We start from the raw sequence: 7,524 nt of genomic DNA, 5'->3' as shown, positions 1-7,524 counted from the left end.
AAGGGGGCCATAGAAACTTCTTTTCGAACGACTCCACTCAAAGTTGTTTGGGAGCATATGCTCCTATCAACTTTACACAGGACACACAAAAGAAGTACTTTGATCCTGTTAGACGGGGGATGGTGAAGAAGCTAGGATAGAAAGGTAGAGTTCAAGAGAGTAGAATGCGTTTAGGAACGTGGAATATAGGAACCTTAACGGGAAAATCTATGGAAGTAGTGGAAGTTATGGTGAGGAGAAGGATAAATATTATGTGCCTACAAGAAACTAAGTGGGTTGGTCTTAAGGCAAAGGATCTAGAAAACTCAGGGTTTAAGCTTTGGTATTCGGGCACAAATAGAACGAGAAACGGTGTTGGCATCATTGTGGACAAGACCTTGACACAAGATGTTGTAGATGTTAAGAGGGTAGGAGATAGAATATGGCAATCAAGATTGTAATAGGACAAGAACTCATCAATGTGATTAGTGCGTACGCACCTCAAGTAGGGTTGGATACGAGTTCGAAGGAGAAATTTTGGGAAGACCTTGGAGACTTGGTGCAAGGAATTGCTCAGACGGAGAAGTTATTTATAGGAGGAGATTTAAATGGACACGTGGGCAGGGAGACAGGCAACTATGGAGGTTTTCATGGTGGCCATGGTTTTGGGGAGAGAAATGAGGATGGGGAAGCTATCTTGGATTTTGCAATGGCATATGATCTCTTCTTAGCCAACACCTTCTTTAAGAAGAGAGAAGAACATGTGATCACCTACAAGAGTGGGTCGTAAAAAACACAAATAGATTTTCTTCTAATGAGGAAAGGGGATCGTATAACTTGTAAGGATTGCAAAGTTATATCGGGGGAGAGCTTGGCTAATCAACATCGCTTGTTGGTGATGGATGTACATATTAAAAGAGTGAGAAAAAAGAACAAGACTTGGAAGTGCCCAAGGACTAGATGGTGGAATCTAAAAGGAGAAAAACAAGTCATTTTCAAAGAGCAAGTAATCACCCAGTGTGTGTAGGATAGAGAGGGGGAAGCTAGCCAAATGTGGGATTCCATGGCTAGCTGTATCCGAAAAGTAGCAAAATAGGTATTAGGAGAGTCAAAGGGCTTTGCTCCACACCAAAAGGAATCTTGGTGGTGGAATGAGGAGGTACAAACAAAGGTGAAGGCTAAGAAGGAATATTGTAAAGCCTTATACAAGGATAGGACCGATGAAAATGGTGAAAGGTATAGAAGAGCAAAGCAAGAGGCCAAGAAAGCTGTGAGAGAAGCTAAGTTAGCAGCTTATGACGATATGTATAAGCGACTAGATACTAAAGAAGGAGAGTTGGATATTTATAAACTAGCTAGAGCAAGGGAAAAGAAGACAAGGGACCTAAACCAAGTGAGGTGCATCAAGGATGAGGATGGAAAAGTTCTTGCTACAGAGAACGCGGTCAAAGACAGATGGAGATGTTATTTTCATAATCTTTTCAATGAAGGACATGAAAGGAGTACTCCTTTAGGGGAGTTGAGTAACTCAGAAGAGTGTGAAACTACTCCTTTTATCGTCGAATCAGGAAGGAAGAAGTGGTTGTAGCTTTGAAGAAGATAAAGCATAGAAAAGCAGTGGTCCCAGACGATATACCGATTGAAGTGTGGAAAGCCTTGGGAGAGACAGGTATAACATGGCTCACTGACATTTTCAATAGGATTTTGAAAACGAAGAAGATGCCAAACGAGTGGCGAAAGAGCACCTTGGTGCCTATTTACAAGAATAAGGGCGACGTACAAAATTGCATGAACTATAGGGGTATTAAGCTAATGAGTCATACAATGAAGCTCTGGGAGAGAGTCATTGAGCATAGATTGAGGCAAGAGACACGGGTTTTGGACAACCAATTCGGGTTCATGCCAGGGCACTCAACCATGAAGGCAATCTATCTCTTACGAAGATTGATGGAAAGATATAGAGATGGGAAAAAGGATTTACACATGGTCTTTATAGATTTGGAAAAAGCGTATGATAGGGTCCCAAGAGACATTCTTTGGAGGATTTTAGAGAAGAAATGAGTACGAGTAACATATATCCAAGCTATAAAGGATATGTATGAAGGAGCAAAGACTGCCGTAAGAACTCATGAAAGACAAACCGAAAGCTTCCCCATAACTGTAGGATTACATCAAGGCTCATCCTTAAGTCCTTACCTTTTTGCGTTGGTAATGGATGAGTTAACAGGACATATTCAAGATGATATTCCTTGGTGTATGCTTTTCGCAGACGATATAGTGTTGATAGATGAAACTCAGGAAGGGGTAAATGCGAAACTTAACCTTTAGAGAGAAGTGTTGGAATCTAAAGGTCTTCGCCTAAGCCGATCAAAGACAGAATATATGGAGTGCAAGTTCAGTGCAAATGGAGGCCAAAATGAGTTAGGGGTGAGGATTGGAGATTAGGAAATACCAAAGAGCCACCGTTTTCGCTACCTAGGATCTATCTTGCAAAAGAACGGAGAATTAGATGGAGATCTCAACCATAGAATACAAGCTGGATGGATGAAGTGGAAGAGTGCATCCGGCGTGTTGTGTGATCGTTGTATGCCACTGAAGCTTAAGGGAAAATTTTATAGGACGACAATAAGGCCGGCGATGCTGTATGGCACAGAATGTTGGGCGGTGAAGCATCAACACGTACACAAAATGGGTGTAGCGGAGATGAGGATGCTTCGTTGGATATGTGGGCACACGAGAAAGGATAAGATTAGGAATGAGGATATCCGAGGTAAAGTAGGAGTAGCCGAAATTGAAGGAAAACTGAGAGAAAATCGGTTACGGTGGTTTGGACATGTGCAAAGAAGGCCTACTAACGCTCCGGTTAAAAGATGCGACTACGGGACAGAGGTTCAGGGCCGAAGGGGTAGAGGAAGACCTAGGAAAAATTTGGAAGAGACTCTAAGAAAAGACTTAGAGTACTTGGATCTAACGGAGGACATGACACAGGATCGAGCACAATGGCGTTCTAAGATTCATATAGCCGACCCGACTCAGTGACTTGGATTTTTCAAGTCTCTAATCGAGAAGTTTCCCCCACTTGGGAAATTAAGGGAACACTACCTTAACCTACATGCTCCACTCACAAAGCTTCAACATACAAGCTTCAACAAAAGAAAAATTCAAAGAACTTAGTGAAGAAGGCTTTGGTGTATTTAACACAATACGTTGAATGAAACAAAGCTTATTTATTGATATCTCTAAGAAGTTACAAATATGTACATATACACGAGTCAAAATAAACAAATAAGAGGGAGCCTTCACAAAGGTTGCTTAGGAGAAGTCTCAGCAGTCGGCAGAGCCCCAGAAAGAGAAGGCACCGGAGGTGGATCATTCGGAGTCTCGGTACTGGACAGCATCCTAGAAGGATGAGGCATCGGAGGTTGATCATTTGGAGCTTCATTACTCGGTACAGCCCCAGAAGACGAAGGTAATAAATGCCTTTGGAACAAACCCACAAACCTCTGATGATCATGTAAAATCTGACCATCAGATTCCTTCATCTGGTCAAGCTTCCTCTTCATGTTTGTAGCATAGTCATGTGCGAGCCGGTGCAACTGTTTATTCTCATGCTTGAGCCCTTTAATCTCCTGTTTGAGACTCATCACTTCAGCCGCCAATGATTCAACTTGGCGAGTTCGAGCAAATAGGCGTTGGGCCATATTAGACATAGAACCTGCACACTGAACACTGAGAGCCAGAGAATACTTAACAGCCAACTCATCAGACCGTTTGGAAAGTAGTCTGTTATCTTTGGGAGTGAGAAGGTTCCTGGCCACCACCGCAGCGGTCATATCATTCTTCATCACGGAATCCCCAACGGTAAGAGGACCAGTAGGGGATAAGAAGGATGGGCGCCATATGTTGTCTGGAGAAGGTGTGGCTGCCTCTTCAACAAGGTTCAAGTCAAAATGACGGTCGGAGGGGCCAGACATTTTCAAAGGTGTTGAAGAGAAAAGAGGTCGGACAAATCAAGATCTTAGAAATGCAAGAAGGGAGCTTCTACTGGTGGAGATTCAAGTGTGCTTTGGAATTTAATACCAGCCTCTATAAAAATCTGCACTCGATGGAGCTTCAGAAATCGAAGAGGCGCCTGCTCAGAAATCGAAAAGGCGTTTGCTTTCTCAAAAGCTGGGTTGCTTAGAGACCACGAGGGCCGATCTCAGGAATCGAAGAGGCGTTTGCTTTCTCAAAAGCTGGGCTGCTCAAATACCACGAAGGTCGATCGCAGAAATCGAAGAGGCGCTTGCTTTCTCAAAAGCTGGGCTGCTCAGAGACCACGAGGGCCGATCTCAGAAATCGAAGAGGCACCTGCTTTTTCAGCCTTGTCAGCACCTGTCACATGCACACTCAACTTTGCGGAAATTACGGGCATTCTGTCGAAGATTTCTGGTGAAGTAGAAAGCATGTGAATGTTACTGTTCAATCATTCACTTTCCACACGCAACATCAGCTCACAGGTACCACAGATAACTTTGCCAAAAATCTCTGACAAAGTTTAGACACGTGAAGCTTGCAGCTTCCATTACATCGCCATGACCAAGAAGGGTAAAAGAATAGCAAAGAAACAGCACTAACAAAGTTTAGACACATAAATTTTGAAGGTCTAACTACCATATTATTACCCACAAGGGTAAAGGAACAGGACTACTTCTGGATAATTGGAAAGTCCTTGTGTGTCAACCTCTGTGCTCCGTGGCAAGGTAGACTAGCAAACAGGCCTAACCTTTACTCACATTAGAGAAAACACTCCCAACAAGATTGCTTGCTTTAAGATCGAAGAGGCACCGTCCTCCGAATCTCGAGAGCTAGACTCCTAACATGATTACTTCCTCAAAAGCGACGAGACACCGCTCTCCGAATCTCGAGAGCCAGACTCCTAGCAGGATTGCTTTCTTAAAAATCGAAGAGGCACCATTCTTCGAATCTCGAGAGACAGATCCCCGACAGGATTGCTTGTTCGAAAACCGAAGAGGCACCGCTTTCTCAACTTCGAGAGCCCCTTAGATAAAGCTTGTCTGTAATCCTCACACCGCTTTCTCAACTTCGAGAGCCAGATCTCCTTGGATAAAGCTTGTCTGTAATCTTCACACGTAACATCAGCTTTCCAGATACCACAGACCACTTTTTCAAAGTGCTGTGACAGAGTTAAAACACGTAAAGCTGGCAGCTCCCACTACCATGCTATGACCAAGCAAGGTAAAAGAATAGTATTACTCCTTCTTGTTAGGGACACTCCTATATATGTCGACCTCCATCCTCAACGGACAGGCAGACCTGCAAAAATGCTCAACCCTTCCTCATATCTGAGAAGGGACTCCCAACGAAGCCTCTCGAAATACTCAGCTTTCTTTCCCCCTGAGAATACCTCTGCAAACAAGCTACACCAGAGCAAGAATATCTCATATCATCAGGGTTAAAAGCAAGAGTATCCCATATCATGCTTTTTCCCTGTCTTTTCCTTTAGCCTTGTTCTTACCTGCAAGACAAGGAGAAAGAGAGCAATCAGTCAGCACTTGGAATCAAGCTTCCAGTCCGGAACTGACTGCCTGGAACCCCATTGCTCTCGAGTACTCATCTTCAACATCTTATGCTTCCCGATAAGATACCACATCTGCCTGAGGAACAAATAGGGCAAGTGAGAAGGATACAAGGAAGCATGTGGAGACAAGCGTAACAGAACACGTGCCGATACATCCACTACTTTGTCAACAGCAAAATTATCCCATATCAGCAGAGTCGAACGTACTTTAGATTTGATGGACTTGTTTTGACCCTCAAATTCTTCAGTCGGCCTTATACTCTGGCAGAAACAAGAAAACCCTCCAGCCCAGTTCAAGAATAAGCCTGTGGAAAGTTACTTCTTCAAAAGCAAAAGTATCTCATATCACCTTTTCTCCTTTTCTTCTCTTTATCCTTCATGCTACCTGCAAGATAAGGAGAAGGATAACAATCAGCCGGAACTCGAAATCAAACTTCTGATCTGGGACTGATTGCTTGGAGCTCTGATTACTTACCTTGTCTGTCACCTCTTTCAGCAGATCCCCTAGCTCGGCGACTTGGGGGACTCCTACTACATGGTTTGTATCGCGCTTGACCAAGCCTGAAACTACAAGTAAGCGTCAAGTGAAATTGATACATTACCTTGTGCATCTCTAACAGTTAAAGATACCACCCCTGGAGGGAGGAAGAGTACTTCCAAAGAAGATGCCACATCTACCTATGAGACAGATAAGGCAAGTGAAGACGATACCACACTTCAGTACTTAAAAGTTTCGTGATTACGAGATCATTCTTCCACAATATTTCCTAATGTCATTTGTACTAAATCATTCACTTGTACTCACTAAAGGAGAGCTTGAACCTATATACTGTGTAAACCCTTCACAATTAATGAGAACTCCTTGACTCCGTGGACGTAGTCAATCTGGGTGAACCACGTACATCTTGTGTTTGCTTCCTGTCTCTATCCATTTACATACTTATCCACACTAATGACCGGAGCAATCTAGCAAAGATCATAAACTTAATATTTGAGATGATATTCTTTGGTGTATGCTTTTCGCAAACGATATAGTGTTGATAGATGAAACGCAGGAAGGGGTAAACGCGAAGCTTAACCTTTGGAAAGAAGTGTTGGAATCTAAAGGTCTTCGCCTAAGCCAATCAAAGACAGAATATATGGAGTGCAAGTTCAGTGCAAACGAAGGCCAAAATGAGTTAGGGGTGAGGATCGGAGATCAGGAAATACCAAAGAGCGACCGTTTTCGCTACCTAGGATCTATCTTGCAAAAGAACGGAGAATTTGATGGAGATCTCACCCATAGAATACAAGCTGGATGGATGAAGTGGAAGAGTGCATCCGGCGTGTTGTGTGACCGTCGTAGGCCACTGAAGCTCAAGGGAAAATTTTATAGGACGGCAATAAGGCCGGCAATGCTGTATGGCATAGAATGTTGGGCGGTGAAGCATCAACACGTAGGTGTAGTGGAGATGAGGATGATTCGTTGGATGTGTGGGCACACGAGAAAGGATAAGATTAGGAATGAGGATATCCGAGGTAAAGTAGGAGTAGCCGAAATTGAAGGAAAGATGAGAGAAAATCGGTTACGGTGGTTTGGACATGTGCAAAGAAGGCCTACTGACGCTCCGGTTCGAATATATGACCACGGGACAGAGGTTCAGGGCCGAAGGGGTAGAGGAAGACCTAGGAAAACTTTGGAAGACCCTAAGAAAAGACTTAGAGTACTTGGATCTAACGGAGGACATGACACAAAACCGAGCGCAATGGCATTCTAGGATTCATATAACCGACCCCATTTAGTGGGAAAAGGCTTTGTTGTTGTTGTTGTTGCTTAAGCTTACTTCTGTGTACAGTAGAAAATGCATTCAAATGGCTAGTCATGGGGGTTTCTTATACTGCATTTCTTCCTGTATCTGACATGTCTTATGATGATAATAGTTGCTTGAATGTCCTCAAAATACCATAATAGTGTTTTGCTTTCT

The sequence above is a fragment of the Malus domestica genome, chromosome 07 (genome assembly GCF_042453785.1).
Source record: "Malus domestica chromosome 07, GDT2T_hap1".
NCBI lineage: Eukaryota > Viridiplantae > Streptophyta > Magnoliopsida > Rosales > Rosaceae > Malus > Malus domestica.
This window is presented reverse-complemented; position numbering follows the sequence as displayed.